The sequence below is a fragment of the Phyllobates terribilis genome, unplaced genomic scaffold (genome assembly GCF_046119375.1).
Source record: "Phyllobates terribilis strain yellow unplaced genomic scaffold, ASM4611937v1 Scaffold_1__5_contigs__length_1240528914, whole genome shotgun sequence".
Taxonomy (NCBI): Eukaryota; Metazoa; Chordata; class Amphibia; order Anura; family Dendrobatidae; genus Phyllobates; species Phyllobates terribilis.
Window position 1 is genome coordinate 1008541077 of NW_027362761.1, and position 20021 is coordinate 1008561097.

Genomic DNA, 20021 nt, shown 5'->3' on the forward strand with positions numbered 1-20021 from the left:
TGGATCTATCTGCTCTCGTTCCCGCGGATCCGCTACGTTATTATGGGGATCCTAGACAAAGTCGTGCATTTGTGGAGCAATGCATGCTACACTTCAAGTTCTACCCTCTATGTTTTCCCACCGATCGGGTTAAGGTGGCATTCATTATGTCTTACCTGGCGGGTGATGCCTTGGAATGGATCAACCCCCTATATGAAACACAGGATCCGATCCTCCTGGACCTAATGGCCTTCCTGGTGGCCTTTCTAATGGTCTTCGATGATCCTAACCTGGAGGCTCCTGCTGAAGCTTCACTTCCCAATATCCCGGAGCAGCCCCAATGGGTAATGTGTGTGGGTAGCGCAATAGTCCTCCAGCCCAATGAGACTACTGCCCACCCAGAATCCTCACAGGGTGACTACGCTTTCCGGAATACTTCTCCCAACCTCAAGAGGCAGTCCAGACGTGCTAGACGTAGAGGCAAGCCGTCACGCCAGGGTCTGTCCTCCCTGAGACCTCCTGACCCCAACCTTGAAGTCCCTACTGAAGCTTCATCTCCCTGTATCCCGGAGAAGCCCCAACGGGTAATCTGCGTGGGTAGTGCACCAGTTCTCCTGCCCGAAGAGACTTCTGCCCATCCAGACTCCACACAGGAGAACTTCCTGCACCCGGCATCAGATGCTTCACCCACTTTAACCGGTGTGCATGTCCAAGGATGCTCCAAAGCTGTGGTTACCTCAGAGTCTGTGCACCTCTACTACCTGGCGGAGGACCCCCTGTTGCCTCCTGAATCCTCCGGGATACCACTCGATGACAAATGGAGAGAGAATTCTCTACACCCGGTACTCGATACTTTGTCCGCTTCGTCCTGTGAGCCTGACAATGGGTACCCCAAAGTGGTAGTTACCCCCGAGTCTCTACACTCCTCCGACCAGGCGGAGGACCTCCAGTTGTCTCCTGAACCCTTCGGGGTGCTACCTGGTAGCGAAAGGATAGAGACTCTCCTATACTCTGTACCTGATACCTCGCTCGCTTCGTCCAGTGAGTCCAACCTAGTGTACTCCGAAGCAGAGGTTACTCCCGAGTCTCTACACCCCTCCGACCAGGCGGAGGACCTCCAGTTGTCTCCTGAACCCTTCGGGGTGCTACCTGGTAGCGAAAGGACAGAGACTCTCCTATACTCTGTACCTGATACCTCGCTCGCTTCGTCCAGTGAGTCCAACCTAGTGTACTCTGAAGCAGTGGTTACTCCCGAGTCTCTACACTCCTCTGACCAGGCGGAGGACCTCCAGTTGTCTCCAGAACCCTTCGGGGTGCCACCTGGTGGTAAATGGACAGAGACTTTCCTATATCCTGGATCTGATACCTCGCTTGCTTCGTCCAGTGAGTCCGACCTAGTGTACTCTGAAGCAGAGGTTACCCGTGAGTCTCTACACCCCTCTGACCAGGCGGAGGACCGCCAGTTGTCTCCAGAACCCTTCGGGGTGCCACCTGGTGGAGAATGGACAGAGACTTTCCTATACTCGGTACCCGATACCTCGCCTGCTTCGTCCAGTGAGTCCGACCTAGTGTACTCTGAAGCAGATGTTTTCTCTGAGCCTCTGCACTCTTCTGACCCGGCGGAGGACCTCCAGTTGTTTCCTGAATCCTCCGGGGTACCACCAGAAAACAAAGAGACAGTGACTTTTCCTCATTATGTACCTGATAACCCGTCTATTTCTTCCTGTGAGCTTGACAAGATGTACCTCGAAGCAGAGATTACCCCCAAGTCTCTGTCCCCCTCCAACCCGGTGGAGGACTTCCAGTTGTCTCCTGTACCCTCTGGGGTGCCACCTGAAAATATGTGGAGAGAGACTTCCTTGTGTGCTGTTCCTGGTACTCCACCCGTTTCGTCTGTTGCTAAGGGTGGCTGGATGGGAGGTAGCATCCTAGCTACCCAGAGGAGACCAGTTTTTCCGGTGGACAGGGGAAGTGATCTCTTCGAAGTGAAGAATTGGCCCTCGAATTCCCTGCGGAAGATTCTGGCAGGCCTGAAGAAGAGGGGGCGTAAGGGGGGGGGTACTGTAACATACCTGGCGGCGTCCTTGCATAGTGGTCCATCTCCCACTGTGCAAGAGCGCGCACTTGATCTCCTGTCCAGAATGTCTCTCTGGCTTCCCTCCATGCTGTCTGTTTGTGTCTGTTTCTGCTGCTTAAGGGCGGCGCCCGATCACTTCCTGCTTTTTGTACCTGCTGTGGGTCACACCCCTTGTGCGTCCTCAGCCTATTGCTGTCTGTCACCTGGTATATAGCTCAGCTGCTTCCATCTATCCCTGCCTGAGCATAGTGTTTCTTTCAGTGTGTGCTTGCACTCTGAAGGTGTGTTCTCTTGTCTGCCTATCCTGGAGGCTGTATTTCCAGGCCTGTCTGAACACGCTCCTAGCCTGTTCCTCCTGCCTTCTAGGGGCCGATTACCTAGACCCGTTCCTGTATCTTGTCTGACCTGTCTGAACACGCTCCTAGCCTGTTCCTCCTGCCTTCTAGGGGCCGATTACCTAGACCTGCTCCTGTATCTTGTCTGTCCTGTCTGAACACGCACCTTGCCTGTTCGTCCTGCCTCTCTGGGGGCCGTATTCCCAGACCCGCTCCTGTATTCCGCTGCAGTGTCGGTCTCCTCCGTACACTCAGTTCCAGTCTGAACTCTCTCCTATCCTTTACCTGTTTTGCCTCTATGTCCGTTCCCTTCCTTTTTCTGCAGAGTCTGAACTCGTACCTAACTCCTGCTTGTTGTCTCTGTACTCCCGTTTGTGAGTTTGTGGTCCACTCGCTACTTCTCTGCTAGTACCCTGTGGGTGTCTGGCTCTGCCTTTCCCTTCCTGTCTGTTCCGTGTGAACAGAGCCCTGTCCCCCCTACTCAGCCTAGCCTGCTCTGACTCCTTTGCTCACCGCTCCGGCGGTTCTAGTCTGCACTTACTTCTTTGCTTACCGCTCCGGCGGTTCTAGCCTGCCCTGCTTCTGCCCACTGCTCCGGCAGTCCTGTCCTGCCCTGCTTCTGCCCGCTGCTCCGGCAGTCCTGTCCTGCCCTGCTTCTGCCCGCTGCTCCGGCATTCCTGTCCTGCCCTGCTTCTGCCCGCTGCTCCGGCAGTCCTGTCCTGCCCTGCTTCTGCCCGCTGCTCCGGCAGTCCTGTCCTGCCCTGCTTCTGCCCGCTGCTCCGGCAGTCCTGTCCTGCCCTGCTTCTGCCCGCTGCTCCGGCAGTCCTGTCCTGCCCTGCTTCTGCCCGCTGCTCCGGCAGTCCTGTCCTGCCCTGCTTCTGCCCGCTGCTCCGGCAGTCCTGTCCTGCCCTGCTTCTGCCCGCTGCTCCGGCAGTCCTGTCCTGCCCTGCTTCTGCCCGCTGCTCCGGCAGTCCTGTCCTGCCCTGCTTGTGCTCGCTGCTCCTGCAGCCCCGTCCTGCTCTGTTTGTGCTCGCTGCTCCTGCAGCCCCGTCCTGCTCTGTTCTTGCCCACCGCTTCGGGCGTTCCCTCTCTGCTGAGGTTGTCTACCGCATCTGCGGTTCTGTGACCCAGTCTGTACTGGGTCTTAACCTTTCTGTGCTCCAGCCCGTCCTTTCGGCCAGTACCTCCCTGCCTGCATACTCGCCTGTATCCACCCATCTGCATACCTGCCGTGTTTGCTTATATCCACCAGTCTGTGCCAGCCTAATCTGCCTGTTCCTGAGTCCCAGTGTGTACTGGGTCCTATCCCGCCTGTGTTCCTACCTGCTAGTGCCTCCCTGTCTGCACTCTAGCTGTGCTTGCCTGTACCCCTCTACCTGTATTGTTCCTGAGTCCCAGTGTGTACTGGGTCCTATCCCGCCTGTGTTCCTACCTGCTAGTGCCTCCCTGTCTGCACTCTAGCTGCGCTTGCCTTTACCCGCCTGCCTGCATACCAGTCGTGCCTGCCTATACCCTCCAGTCTGTGCGCCAGCCTAACCAGCCTGATCCAGTAATCCCTGTGTGGGTCAACCCCCGTGTCCGGAGTTTGACCTGGAGTAGCACCTGGTCCCTCTGCCCGGTTTCTCCCTGGTGCACTGGCGTCGTATGCCGTCGTGCCATCTTGGTCGGATCGGCCAGATACTTAGTCACGCCCCTCCAGGCACTCTCCGGTTCATGGTCCAGTGGAATCACTACAATCACACGCACACGCCGCTCAGCCCGGGCGTGTGCATAACAATTTCTAATTCTCACAATTCGAGGGTCATGTTGCAGGTAGTGCAGCAAGAAGGCACTCATGTGTGTTGCGCATCCAGGAGCACCAAGTCCCTGTTGTGTTGGTGGCGAGGTAACAATCATGCTTCCTTCCTCTATCCTCTCCCCCCAACCTTGCACAACAGAAATGTAATCAAGGTCTCCCTCATCTGATGAGTCTTCCATCAGTTCGTCCTCCACTTCTTCCTGGGCTCCTGCACCTTCCTCACTAGTTTGGCTGCTACCATGCGCCCTGGTAAAACCATCTCCCCCACCCTCACATGCCTGCCGCCTTGGTGTTGCCGACCGTCTGGACCTTGCAGATGTTAGCCCTTCCGCATACAACTCCTCCTCCTCTACTTCCTCCACCTCCTCTTGTGCCACCACCTGACTCCGAATTCTGTTTAACATGTGCTCCAGCATGTAAATCACCGGAATAGTCATGCTGATAATGGCATCGTCAGCACTAAACATCTTCGTCGCCATTTCAAAACTGTGCAGAAGGGTGCATAGGTCCCTGATCTGAGACCACTCCTCCAGCGTGATTTGCCCCACCTCTGGATCTCGTTGGCCCAGGCTATACGTCAGAACGTATTGCACCAGGGCTTGTCGGTGCTGCCACAGTCGCTGCAACATGTGCAGAGTTGAATTCCACCGGGTAGGCACAATCGCATTTTAGCCGGTGAAGTGGCAGGCCCAACGACTTCTGTAGAGATGTAAGTCGCTGAGCTGCGGGATGCGAACGGCGGAAGTGAGCACACAGCGACCGTGCCCTCTGCAGAAGGACATCTAGTCTGGGATAGTGGGCTAAAAATTGCTGGACAACCAGGTTCAACACGTGAGCCATACAAGGCACGTGTGTGACATTGCCCCGGCGAAGGGCCGCACCCAGGTTTGCAGCATTGTCGCACACGGCCTTCAATGGTTTCAGGTCCAGTGGAGACAACCATTCATGAAATTGGTTCTCCAGAGCTGACCACAACTCCTCAGCTGTGTGGCTCACATTTCCCAGACATTTCAATGTAAAAACCGCCTGATGACGTTGAGCCCTACTGCCAGCATAGTAAGGAGGTGTGCAGGATCCCTTCTGCGCAGTTAGAAAGCTTGTGGCATGACCAGACAGGCTTTGGGTGCAGGTGGAAGACCGAGAGGAGGTTGAGGAGGCAGAAGCAGTGGAGGAACTTTGACATAAAGAGGATTGACGCACAACTTGTGGGGACGGCAAGACTTGGACAGCAGCCCCTTGTCCTGCTATCACCATAGTTACCCAGTGCCCAGTCAGCGACATGTAACGCCCCTGTCCATGCCTACTCGTCCAAGTGTCTGTGGTGAAATACACCCTGTCACACACAGAGTTTCTCAAAGAAGCGGTGATGTTGTGTGCGACATGCTGGTGGAGCGCAGGCACACCTTTCTTTGAGAAGTAGTGCCGACTGGGCATCTGGTACTGGGGCACTGCGACGGACATAAGGTCTCGAAAATCCTCTGTGTCCACCAGGCGGAAAGGCAGCATTTCTGTAGCCAAGAGCTTGCAGATGGTGAAATTCAACCTCTTAGCTTTCTCATGGCTAGGAGGAAATGGTCTTTTACTTGTCCACATCTGAGGGACCGAGGGCTGGCTATTGTGCTTAGACGGGGTTGATAAGGGTGTCCCCGGCAAACTGCCGGTCTGTGAGGAAGATGCAGGCGGACATGTTAGGTTGCCTTGATCCAAAGGTGGTGCTATCAATGTCGGACAGCGCTCAACACCAGCTGGTGTTACCACCTCCAAAGAAAATGATGACCTGCCAATCACGCTGGCTGTTGCGGGTAAAGAGGTGGCAGGTCTGCGCCCCAAAACAGGTGTGACTGCTGTCCCCCCAGTCACAGAGGATGAAGAGGCCGCGGATGCACAAGATATGGCAGACGGTGGTTGGCCCGGCCGGCTAGACCGCATTGTAGCACACTGAGCTTCCCACTGCAACTTATGCTTCATGTCCATGTGCCGGTTCATGAATGAAGTACTCAAACTATGTATTTTTTGGCCTCTACTTAGCTTTTGCTGACAAATGTTACAGATAACACGAGTTCGGTCATCTTTATCGATCTGAAAAAATGCCCAGGCTATGCAAGGCTTAGCACCCATGCGACCTGAAGAGCCACCACGACTTGTGGTGAGAGGCAGAGTTGTGTTTGAGGATGCAGCTGTTAACGTGCTTCCAGTACTACGTCTCTGTCCAGGAAGGCGCAACCTGACCTCGTCGTCACTAGCATCTTCCTCCACCTCCTCTGCTGACCTCATCTCTTGGCTGACTGTGGGTTGACAGTAAGTGGGATCTCCAACCTCATCATCATCACCCTGTGCGTTATCACACCCGTCGTCCTCAGAGCCAACCTGTTCCTGCCCTGACAAAAAACTAAAGTTGTCGCTCCAATCAGGTATTTGAGTCTTATCATCGTCTTCCTCATTGTCTCCACCAACAGGAGTTACAGTTTGGGAATGGGGGTCTACATTATGGTCAGAACCTTCTGCGTCTGGTCCTGGATCCGACTCATAAAGATTCTGGGCATCAGTGCAGATCATTTCCTCGTCTGGATTCACAGAAGCGCTGGAGTCGACCTCTGATTCCCAGGCTATAGTATGAGTAAACAGCTCTGCAGACTCAACCATCTGTTCTACCTCATACTCAGACAGGCAGCTGGAGATTTGGGAGCTGTGAGGAAGCAAGTGCGATTGGGGTGACACCTTTGAGGACTGGAGTATTTGTGATGTTGAAGTTGATGTGGAGGAGAGCCCACTTAAAGGAGCACTTGATATCTGTTGAAGCACCTGCTGTTTTTGTGCCTCATCTGGAATTTGTAGCGATTGGCGTGGCCGTAAGAAAGGGATCTTATCACATTGTCCGCTAAAAGAAGTAGACATTTTAGTTTGGCTGGAAGATGGTCTTTCTTCTGCAGATGTTACTGTTGCTTTAACACCTACCCCACGGACACAACCTTTTTTCCCCTTCCCAACACGCCTATTCCCCTTTCCACCAGCAGCAGGCCTTTTTCCACTCATTTTGGTGGTTAACTAATTCACAACTCTGGAGTTGTTTGCACAAAAAAACAATGGATGGGAACCGAGCAGAGCTGAGTGGCCAAACTGTGGTATTAGGCCAAAACTATTGGCTGGGTTAGATGCAGAAAAAATTATATTCAATTTGCAACCTGATGGAGGTCAGTATAGATGGACTAATAGAACAAGTACCACACACAGCTAGAAGCCCAAATATTTTTTCAGAGATAGATGCAGAAAAAATTTTTATTCAGTTTGCAACCTGATGGAGGTCTGTATAGATGGATTAATAGAACAAGTCCCACACACAGCTACAAGCCCAATATTTTTTCAGAGGTAGATGCAGAAAAAAATATATTCAGTTTGCAACCTGATGGAGGTCAGTATAGATGGACTAATAGAGAAAGTCCCACACACTGCTAGAAGGCCAAATATTTTTTCAGAGCTAGATGCAGACAAAAAATTATTTTGAATTTGCAACCTGATGGAGGTCAGTATAGGTGGACTAATAGAACAAGTCCCACACACTGCTAGAAGGCCAAATATTTTTTCAGAGCTAGATGCAGAAAAAAATTATATTCAGTTTGCAACCTGATGGAGGTCTGTATAGATGGATTAATAGAATAAGTCCCACACACAGCTAGAAGCCCAAATATTTTTTCAGAGGTAGATGCAGATAAAAATTATTTTTAATTTGCAACCTGATGGAGGTCAGTATAGATGGACTAATAGAGAAAGTCCCACACACTGCTAGAAGGCCAAATATTTTTTCAGAGCTAGATGCAGATAAAAATTATTTTTAATTTGCAACCTGATGGAGGTCAGTATAGATGGACCAATAGAGAAAGTCCCACACACTGCTAGAAGGCCAAATATTTTTTCAGAGCTAGATGCAGATAAAAATTTTATTCGATTTGCAACCTGATGGAGGTCAGTATAGATGGACTAATAGAACAAGTCCCACACACAGCTAGAAGCCCAAATATTTTTTCAGAGGTACTGTAGATGCAAATAAAAATTATTTTTAATTTGCAACCTGATGGAGGTCAGTATAGATGGACTAATACAACAAGTCCCACACACAGCTAGAAGCCCAATATTTTTTCAGAGGTAGATGCAGAAAAAAATATATTCAGTTTGCAACCTGATGGAGGTCTGTATAGATGGATTAATAGAACAAGTCCCACACACAGCTAGAAGCCCAATATTTTTTCAGAGGTAGATGCAGAAAAAAATATATTCAGTTTGCAACCTGATGGAGGTCAGTATAGATGGACTAATGCAACAAGTCCCACACACAGCTAGAAGCCCAATATTTTTTCAGAGGTAGATGCAGAAAAAAATATATTCAGTTTGCAACCTGATGGAGGTCTGTATAGATGGATTAATAGAACAAGTCCCACACACAGCTAGAAGCCCAATATTTTTTCAGAGGTAGATGCAGAAAAAAATATATTCAGTTTGCAACCTGATGGAGATCAGTATAGATGGACTAATACAACAAGTCCCACACACAGCTAGAAGCCCAATATTTTTTCAGAGATAGCTGCAGAAAAAAATATATTCAGTTTGCAACCTGATGGAGGTCAGTATAGATGGACTATTACAACAAGTCCCACACACAGCTAGAAGCCCAATATTTTTTCAGAGGTAGATGCAGAAAAAAATATATTCAGTTTGCAACCTGATGGAGGTCTGTATAGATGGATTAATAGAACAAGTCCCACACACAGCTAGAAGCCCAATATTTTTTCAGAGGTAGATGCAGAAAAAAATATATTCAGTTTGCAACCTGATGGAGGTCAGTATAGATGGACTAATACAACAAGTCCCACACACAGCTAGAAGCCCAATATTTTTTCAGAGCTAGATGCAGAAAAAAATTATATTCAATTTGCAACCTGATGGAGGTCAGTATAGATGGACTAATAGAATGATCCTATGCCCAAAAGATTTTACTTCACTAGGTGCAGTAAAAAAATTGGTATTCTATACACAGGTGGTATATCTTGCAACACAGATAGGCTACTCCACTGACTAACACACTCTGCAATAGGCCAAAAAGGATTAGCTTTGCTAGATTCAGCCAAATGCTGTGAAAAAAACTTGCACAGCACTGGCACAGACCTGCCTGGCAAAAACTGATAGGAACTGATGTAACCTAGTCCTGAAAAGGACTCCAATTACAATTAGTCTTTACTCCCACAATCTATCTATTTAAGAGCACAGACCTGCCTGATAAAAGTCGTAGGAAATGCTGTAACCTAGTCCTTAAAAGGACTGCAATCACAACTATTCCCTACTCCCAAGCTATCTGTAGATTTGTGCGAAAATTGGCTTGAAATTAACAAGGTATAGCGCACACAGCAACAGCGGTGCCGTCTAACACGCAGCTGCAGCAGTGAGAAAATGGTGGCGACGGGGAAAATGGCTTGGTCTTATAGGGCAAGGACATGTGACATACACTGCCAATGACACATGCCCTTGCTTGTGTGAAAAAAAGCACTTCGCTCCGTGTGTGCACTGCTGATAGGCTGACAGATTGCACCTCCCCACTGTAAATGCGGGAAAGAGAAAAAAAAATGGAGATTTTCATTGTTCCTGCAGAGATCCATCCCCTGCCCCTCCCCCCACCCCACTGTACACTCAAACTGCGTATTAACATTAATTTTCATCATTACTGAGAAAAAATCCAGTTATGATTTTGGTGCACGAACAGTTATCGAACATAACCTCGAACAGCCGAATTTTTCTCAAATTGTTCGTGTTTGCCGAACGGCTCGAACATCGCCCAAAACAGCTCGAATTTGAGATTGGCGAACAGTTCGAGTAGAACAACGCTCATCTCTATTCCTAAGTAGACAGTTTGATTTCACAGAAGTTTGATTTACTTGTAGTTATATTCTGTTGTTTAAGTGTTCCCTTTATTTTTTTGAGCAGTGTATATTAACTATTCAAGAAAGCTACAAAGCTCTTTACAAAAGATGAGTTAAAGAGGTTGTCCACTACTATATAAAATGCCCCAATGTATTTAAATGGTGGAGATAAGTGTTTTCGTAAATACCTTCTGCTGCGCGTCTTGCCTGTGAGTGGCGCTATCCCTGACTGCTCACTAGGCATCATCTGACCCGGTTGCAGCTTCAGCTGACATCTGCTGATGTCACGGCAAATTCCAGCTGCAGCCGGGAGTGACTCAGTGATGCGCTCCCCCCTGATTAATGGGCTGAGGGCGAGGGTTTCCCCGCACATCACAGCCCAACATCCACCACACGGTTTCCCTCTCCTGCATTCATTGGTAAAGTGTGCAATGGATTCTCGGCTATGACATGCTGTGAAACCCTACCCACAGCCTATTAATCAGTGGGGAGCACGACACTTAGTCACTCTCGGCTGCAGCCGGAACTTGAAGTGACATCAGCGGATGCCAGAGCCAGCTGCAGCCGGGCGTCATGTGATGCCTGTGAGCAGTCAGCAATAGTGCCGCTCGCAGGCAAGACGCACAGCAGAAGGTTTTTAAAAAAACACTTATTTCCACCGTTTAAATTAATTGGGGAATTTTATATAGTAGTGGACAACCTCTTTAAGTGTATATTAAAATGCATCTCCATTGAGCTCAATATGACCAGGTATAACATTGAAGATTCTATGCTGTTATGTACATTTAAAAAAAAAAAAGATCTCCAAATCACCGATGAGAATGAATGCCATTACAATGTTAAAATGTGATTAATAGCTTAGTGACTTCTTATAAACACGCATTTTATAGATATAAAAGATTAGTACGAGTGATGAATGAATAAATGCGAGTGGAATTGAATTCTATTTGAATTTTACAAAAATCTGCATCTGCAAAAAAGCGCCAAAATGCGTATTCTTGTTTTCGCACGGAGTCAGCAATATAGCTATTGCTGACCGCCATTTTCTGAAACCATCAAAGACAATCTAAAGGTTAAAAAGATAAAAATAATACTTATGCTCACCTTATCACTCACTTTTTAGGCCTCTCAGCTCCTTAACATCACTCTTCAGTTCCTCTTCACATCTTCTGATCCCCATCGCGAGTGCTGAAATCTCTATCGCTGAGCCGGGGCTGCCGAATCTGATGAGGCCCAGGACGGTTCTACATATGCACACACAAGGTCACGGTGCACATCATGATGTCATGCTGTTGTGACCTTTTTGCCCTGTTCAGGATCTTCCCAGACCTCATCAGAGTCAAAAGTCCTGGCTCTGTGTGAGAGGCCCAGGGATCAGAAGATGCGATGAGGACTGGATGGATGAGTGAGGAGCGTTGGGGCCATTATTTTTTTTTTTTTAATGCATCATTATTAGTGTTGAGCGAACATGCTCGACACTGCTCGTTACTCGCCCGAGCATCACGCTACTCGGGATGTTCGGCGAGCACCGAGCATTTCCGGGTTACTCGGGCGGGAGATCGGGTCTCCGCCCTGCATGTTTGGTGCTCTTTACAGAGCCAATGAACATGCAGGGATTGCCAGCCAGTCACTGTAATGCCGCAGCCATGCTGTTTGTGGGCATTACAGTGATTGGCTGGCCGCACAGCATCACTTCCCAGACGATCAGCCCGCCATGATTGGTGTGTGTGGGTGTCTGTGCGTGTGTCTGCGAGTGTGTGCGGGGTGTCTGTGCGTGTGTCTGCGCGATGTCTGCGGGTGTGTGCGGTGTCTGTGCGATGTCTGCGGGTGTGCGCGGTGTCTGTGCGATGTCTGCGGGTGTGCACGGTGTCTGTGCGATGTCTGCGGTGTCTGTGCGATGTCTGCGAGTGTGTGCGGTGTCTGTGCGATGTCTGCGGGTGTGTGCGGTGTCTGTGCGATGTCTGCGGGTGTGTTCGTGCAGGCAGACATAGGCCGATGTGACACTACTACTCCCATGGGCCTATGTCTGTCCCCGGTCCACTGGTGCCAGCAGGATCAGCTCGATGGGAGCAGTAGTTCCCATCAGCCTGATCCTGCTATTTAAATTGCCCTACTGTGTCCCCAATAAATTTTAAATACATGTCATTGGTGGCCAGTGGTTACCTACAATAAATTAGTTCATGCATTACCTGTCCCCGCCGATCGCCACCTAAAATAAAGTAAAAAATAAAAAATTACACCTATACTCACCTAGACACCTAATTCCCCGAAGCCATCGATCTCCTGTAATAAAATATAAAATAATAAACCACAACCTTATCCTTACCCCTCCGTAGTAGTCCACGAGTGTCCCACGAAGATCTCCAGTTTAGAGCAGCTACATAGAATGTGACCGCTCTGAACCGCTGCCGCCGCTAGAGTGATGGGGCCGTAAAGCAGCCCCGTCATTGCATAAGCGGGTTTGCCGGAATTCAGGCAGCGCTGCTCCGGTTAGCTCCTTTACGGCCCTGCTGTATCGTGAGAAATTCCCACGGTACAGCAGTGCCGTAAAGGAGGTCTCCGGAGCTGCGCTGCCTGAATGCACTCCGGTGACCTCAGTCAGTGGCTCCCGCTGCCGGGAGCGGACGTGTTCCCGGCAGTGTGAGCTTACAGCAGCCATGCACAGCTGTCACCATCTACAGATGTGACAGCTGTGCATGGGAGATCAGCGCAGGAACGTGGACAGGTAACTATTTTTTTTTAGTAAACTAAGAATTAGATAAAATTGTGTGCTTTATTTCAAATAAATTATTTTTTTCTAGGTGTAGTGTGTTTTTTCTTTTTAACACTTTGTAGGTTAGTAATGGGGGTGTCTTATAGACGCCCATCATTACTAACCTGGGCTTCATGGCAGCTGGCGCTGACATGAACCCCAACCCTATTACCCCCTGAAACCGCACCAGGGCAGCGGGAAGAGCGAGGCTAAGCGCCATTTCTGGGGCGGCATTTCCTATGGATGCGCCATTTCTGGGGCGGCTGACGGCTGGTGTTTCAAGCCTGGGAGGGGGCCAATATTCATGGCACCCTTCCTGGGCTATTAATATCAGCCCCCAGCTGTCTGCCTAGCCTTTGCTAGCTATTAAATAGGGGGTACCCCACGTAATTTTTTTTGGGGGGGGTCCCCCATTTTAATAGCTAGTAAAGGCTAGGTATTCAGCTGGGGGCTGATATTAGTAGTCTGGGAAGCTCCGTGGGTATTACCCACTTCCCAGGCTTCAAACATCTGCCCCAGCCGTCTGCTTAACCTCCGCTAGAGCCTAAAATTATGGGGGATCCCACGCCAATTTTTTTTTAAATAAATCCTTTATTTTAACACTAAATTACATTTGAGGAGTTAATAAAGATGCAGTCCCTAAATTATTATTTATTTTTTAATTAATTTTTCCCAAAAATTTTGACGTGGGCTTTGACATATTTTTGTATGCCAGCCAGGTACAGCATCCAGCTTCTATGAACGCGCCATTTTCCGGGGTGGCTGCGGACTGCAATTTGCACCGGGGGGGGCAGAAAGCTTGGGCTTCCCTGCGCTGCAGATTCCTTCCCCCAGCTGCCTAGTTGTACCTGGCTGGACACACAAATAGGGAGAAGCCCCACGTATTTTTTTTTTTTATTATTTCATGAAATTCATGAAATAATAAAGAAAAAAAGGGCTTCCCTATACTGTTGTGTCCGGCCAGGTACAAATAGGCAGCTGGTGGTTGGGCGCAGCCCGTTCCTGTCTGCTGTACCTGGCTGGACACAAATATAGTGCGAAGCCCCACGTCCATTTTTTTTAAATTATTTCAGGAAATTCATGAAATAATTAAAAAAAAATTGATGTGGGGCTTCGCCCTATATTTGTGTCCAGCCAGGTACAGCAGGCAGGAACGGGCTGCGCCCATCCACCAGCTGCCTATTTGTACCTGGCCGGACACAACAATATAGGGAAGCCCTTTTTTTAAAAAATAATTTCATTAATATCAGCCCCCAGCTGTCTGCCTAGCCTTTGGTAGCTATTAAATTAGGGGGGACCACACGTCATTTTTTTGAGGGGGTCCCCCATTTTAATAGCTAGTAAAGGCTAGATATTCAGCTGGGGGCTGATATTAGTAGCCTGGGAAGCTCCGTGGGTATTACCCCCTTCCCAGGCTTCAAACATCTGCCCCAGCCATCTGCTTAACCTCCGCTAGAGACTAAAATTATGGGGAACCCCACGCCAATTTTTTTTTTAATAAATCCTTTATTTTAACACTAAATGACAAGTACAGTAATCAACACTGTCACTGTACTTCATATATATGTGACTGACATGTTTCTATCTATCTAATTTATGTATGATTCTCTATTCCTTCTATTCTAAATTGTCGGGTGCAGATGCTGAATTGCCGGCCGGCTTTTTTAAAGAGACGGTGCATGAAAACACTATTATATTTTTAAATAAATCCTTTACATTAAATAACAAGTACAGTAAGCAACACTGTCACTGTACTTCATATATATGTGACTGAAATGTTTCTATCTATCTAATCTATGTGTGAAGCTCTATTCTGTCTGTTATAAATTGTCGGGTACCGCAGCTGAATTGCCGGCCGGCTTTTTTAAAGAGACAGTGCATGAAAACACAATTATTTTTTTAAATAAATCCTTTACACTAAATGACAAGTACAGTAAGCAACACTGTCACTGTACTTCATATATATGTGACTGACATGTTTCTAATCTATGTGTGAAGCTCTATTCTTTCTGTTGTAAATTGTCGGGTACCGGTGTATGCCGCTGCTGAATTGCCGGCTTTTCGCGTAATACATTCTACATTATTCTTAGTTATTTTACTTCATGTAGAATTAACCTACAAGGAAAGAAAGAGTTTATTTTCATTCCGATATTTGTGTCCCATTGACTTGCATCGGTTTCCGGTATCGGAATCGGCGATATCCGATACTTTTTGGGTATCGGTCCGATCCAATCCGATACGATATTTCCTGATATCGGAAGGTATCGCTCAACACTATCCTTAACATATTTCACAGGAAAGCACTTTCACTTTCGTTTTTGAACGTTTTATTTTGAGCCCGTAAAAGTGGCTTAATACCTCTGACCACGTTGTTGACAGCAGTGACCTGGGGGTCAGAAATGCTTCCTGGGGCGATCCTCATGCTGTCCCCATGTCATTTGAGCACTGTCACTATCGTTTTGGGCACTTGTTAGGCTTTTAAAAGACTGCCAGGGGAGCCGCCGAAAAAAATGCTCGAGTCTCCCATAGACTAACATTGGGCTCGTTGCTCGGGTCGAGCACCCGAGTATCACGGCGAGCTCGGCCCGAGCTTCGAGCACCCGAGCATTTTAGTGCTCGCTCAACACTAATCATTATTATTAGGGTTTTCAGAAAATAAAAAAAACATATAAAGACAAATGAACAAAGTCAACTTTGAGAAGTTAATCAGGAGCCTGTCGTACGCAGACTAGGCACAAAGTACAAGCATTAATTTGTGATTAGTTGGCACTACAAAACAAAGATTAAATATTAACAGCTTAAAGTCATCATTGTCGACTAAAAGAATTAGATGTGGATAATTAATTTGTTCTGTTTTTCTCCCATATTTTAGTTTATGCGTAATAGTCCCAAGTTGTTGTTGAGATCCTCTAAAATATACCCTTCTGTAGACGTGAATGGTTCGACAATTTTTTTTTTTCATTCAGTAGCAGCATGTTATAATAAACTTCTTCCACTTTAATATAAATTTGCCAGCTTGCTGTTCCTTGTTACTGAGGGCATCAAGTTGTTCTACTCCCATAAAATCTTTCATTTGGATTATCAACTCTGCTATAGGGGGAATGTTAGGGTCTAGCCAATGTTTGATTAGCTGTTTTTTTTCCCAAGAAGAGCAGAGTGTGGAGCAGTTTTGGGGGGCTTCCTATCTTTTTGTTAGGGTTCTCTGGGTTACTCCAATAATGTAGTAGGGCTAAGTATGGAGAGAGAGTGTACCTTGGACCCCATATAGTATGAATCAAATCTGAGACCTGATCCCAAAATACTGTTGATTCGGAGCAGGACCATAGGCCATGCATGAGGTCAGAGTATGGATGATGGCATTTAGGGCATGCAGTTAGTCTATTTGATAATGGATCTTTATTCAGTATATTAGAGGTGTAGATGGCCCCATGTAATATTTTATATTGAGTTTCTCTCCATGTTTCACTTATGATGTATTTCCTAAATACCTTTCAACCTAATCTGATCTTAATGGGAATTTCCACATCTTCCAATTGTTGCTTCCAATATTTAAAAAAAATGTCTGGGTGTATCCCCAAACAAATTAGATTTCATTACCGAATAGAGATTAGATATTGAGGGGGTACCTATTGGAGATAGAATTACATCCAATTTGTTCTGGGAGGTCTTATAAGTAACTTCCCTTAAGTTTGACATAACGGAAAGTCTGATTTGCTCATGTTGGAAGCCATGTTGGAGAGGTAGTTTATATTTTCCCGTACATTCTGGATATGTCAACCATCTCTGATCGGTTGGGTGGAGAAGATGAGATATGCTATTTATACCAGCCTGTTGCCACTTAGAAAATAATTTGTTTTCAATGCCCTGTGGAAATTCTGGATTCTGGAGAGTGTAGAAGTGCAATCAAATTCAAGGGGTAAGCATAATCTGATTCCAACGTAGAGTCAGAATATGTATGTCTTTTGTGGAGCCAGTCTATTATGTAGAGAAAGAGGCAAGCGTTGTAATTCCTGATGCTTGGAAAATTAATGCCACCATCATCTTTGGATGACATAAATTTGTTTAGATTAATCCCAGGACATTTTCCCTTCCATATAAAATGACTAAAGGCCCTGTTAAGTGTAGTTACGTCAGAGTGTTTCAGTTGGAGTTTGGAGTTCATACATAATTTTGGATGTACTGATCACTTTGACCAAATGTGCCCTACCCAAAAAAGACAAGGGCAAATCCTGCCATGACTTTAATTGACTAGTGATTTTTTTAATGAGGGAGGGATACTTTAACGTGTACAAAGAGGATCGCGAGTGACCTATTTTGATACCCAAATAAGTGATATAAGAGGGAGCTATAGTTATATCATTAAAAAATCCTCTTGGGTAAAGTTTTATTCCTTTTTCAGTTAATGATAGAATTTAACATTTCTTGCCATTTATTTTAAACCCAGTATAAGCACCAAAATTTTTAAGCAAATCCATTACTAGAGGTAAATGCAGAATGGGATCAGACATAAACAGAATCATATCGTCTGCAAAAAATGCCGCCTGAATTCATTTTTAAGTAAATTGGATGCCTGAAAAGGTGTTTGGGTCTGACAGAATACGAACTAGGGGTTCTAGTGCTAGGTTAAAAAGTAGAAGGGACAACGGACAACCCTGTCTCGTACCCTTCTCGAGGGGGAAGGGAGTGGACAGGAAACCCGGGGTATATACCTGAGCTTTTGGAGACATATATAAATTGCGTATGTAGTTAAAGAAGGGGCCTGTCAACGATATCTTAGTTAAGACCTTGAACAATCAATCCCAATTCATGTTGCCAAAGGCATTTTCAGCGTCTAAGGAGACAATCACCTGGTAACCTTCTAAATTAGGTGTAGAGTAGTGATGAGTGAGCACTAAAATGCTCTGGTGCTCGATGCTCGGGTCGAGCACATTGGAATACTCGGGTGCTCGACCCAAGCAAAGAGCCCAATGTAAATCTATGGGAAACTCAAGCATTTTTCAGGTGGTCCCCCCCGGCGGTCTGCAGAGGGCCTAAAAATTGCCCAAATCGATGGGAACAGTGCTCAAATGACATGGGGACAGCATGGGGAAGACCCCTGGAAGCATTCCTCATGCCCAGGTCACTTCTGTCAACAACGTTGTCAGAGGTATTGCACTACTTTTACGGACTCACAAAAAAACATACAAAACGGAAGCAAAATGTATTTTCCTGGGAAATATGTTAAGGTACATCCTTTCCAGGGTAATGACTTGTATATAAAGCAAAATAAATAACCAAAAACAAAAACGCTCCTCCACACCTTGGGCTATGTTCACATGTAGCGTTTTTAATGCATTTTTGCACTTTTGCATTGCTTTCAACCCTGACAAATGCATTCATCAGGAAATATCATTTTAACATTTTACAACCTTATCTGGCCATGTGGTGTGGGAGATATTATCAGACAAATCATGTTTCATTTATGAAGGAGGGACTCTGAAAGTCACAAAGCCTATTTTTATAGGACCATCAGGCGGCCTTTACTATTCTTAAAGGGCCAGGAGTCGGCCCTCAATATTTTTAGAGAGCTATCCGCCGGCTATGTTTTAATGTTCCCATTAATAAAGAGTGGGTCTCCTATACTGTTATTGCATTGGCAGTGAGTGGCAGGGCTGGCCAAAATTTGGACGCACCCCAATACCCCTTTGAAGAGACTTAGAGGAGGGCCTCCTGAAAACAATGTTCACATTATTAGGAAGTAGGTCTCCCATTGTGTTTGCCTATGCACTGAATGCAAGGGTTGCCAAAAATTTAGAGGCACTCCAATGTTCCTTGGAAGAGACGTGGAGGTGAGAGGGCCTCCAGAAAACAATGTTACCATTATTAGGAAGTGGGTCTCCCATTGTGTTTGCCTATGCAGTGAATGCATGGGTTGCCAAAAATTTGGAGGCACTCCAATGGCTCTTGGAAGAGACAGGGAGGTCAGAGGGCCTCCTGAAAACAATGTTCCCATTATTAGGAAGTGGGTCTCCCATTGTGTTTGCCTATGCAGTGAATGCAAGGGTTGCCAAAAATTTGGAGGCACTCCAAAGTCTCTTGGAAGAGAAGTAGAGGAGGGTCTTCTGAAAAAAAATGTTCCTATTATTAGGAAGTGGGTATCCCATTGTGCTTGCCTATGCAGTGAATGCAAGGGCGGCCAAAAATTGGGAGGCACTCCAATGCCCCTTGGAAGAGACGTGGAGCAGGGCCTCATAAAAAATGCCCCAATTGGAAAGGAGCAGGCCTTCTATACTTGTAATGCCCATGCACTAAGTGTATGGGCTGACAAACATTTACCCCTCGGAGGTATAGATGAACATACTGTATAAAATTTTTTTTTTACGGGTATCATAAACACCTTTTAAAAGAATTTTGTGGGTGTTGCATCACGGACCACGGTCACCCTGGTGATATGGTGGTGGAGGATGAGGATGAGGAGAAGGAGGAGGACAAGAGCAAATAGCCCAAATCAGGAAGTGTATACCCATGTGTGGGTATGAGGAGGTGCATGGAAATACACCTCCCAAAAAAAGACATTGGATTTGAGTTTATGTTACGAAGCTATCATTCGGTGGTGTTGAGCAGTCTGGCCCAATCCAGCCCTTGTTCATTTTTATAAGAGTCAGCCTGTCAGCATTTTCAGTTGACCGGCGGATGCACTTATCAGTTATAATTCCACCAGCAGCACTAAGAACGTCGCTCTTATAAAACGCTGGTGGCAGGGCAGGCCAGGACCTCCAAGGCATAGAGAGCCAGTTCATTCCACGTATCCAGCTTGGATATCCAATAATTATAAGGCACAGAGATGAAGGCTGAAGAGGGGGAGGAGGCTGAGGAGGGTGAGGTGCAGGAGCTGTAGATCGTTGGGGCAACCCTGATTGACCTAAGGCATCGGGAGTACGTGTTCAGTCCCAAAGTCCGATTGGGTCCCGGCTTCCACTATGTAAGCCCAGTGTGCCGTCAGCGAGGCGTACCATCCCGGCACACAAGCACTTGTCCACGTGTCCGTGGTTAGGTGGACTTTCCTGGTAACTGCATTGTTGAGGGCACGGCTAATGTTTTTTTGTAATGCGAGGATGGCACACCGGGAGAAATAGTGGCGGCCGCCGCCATCAGGTTGCGGAATGCTTCCGTCTCCACGAGCCTAAAAGGTAAC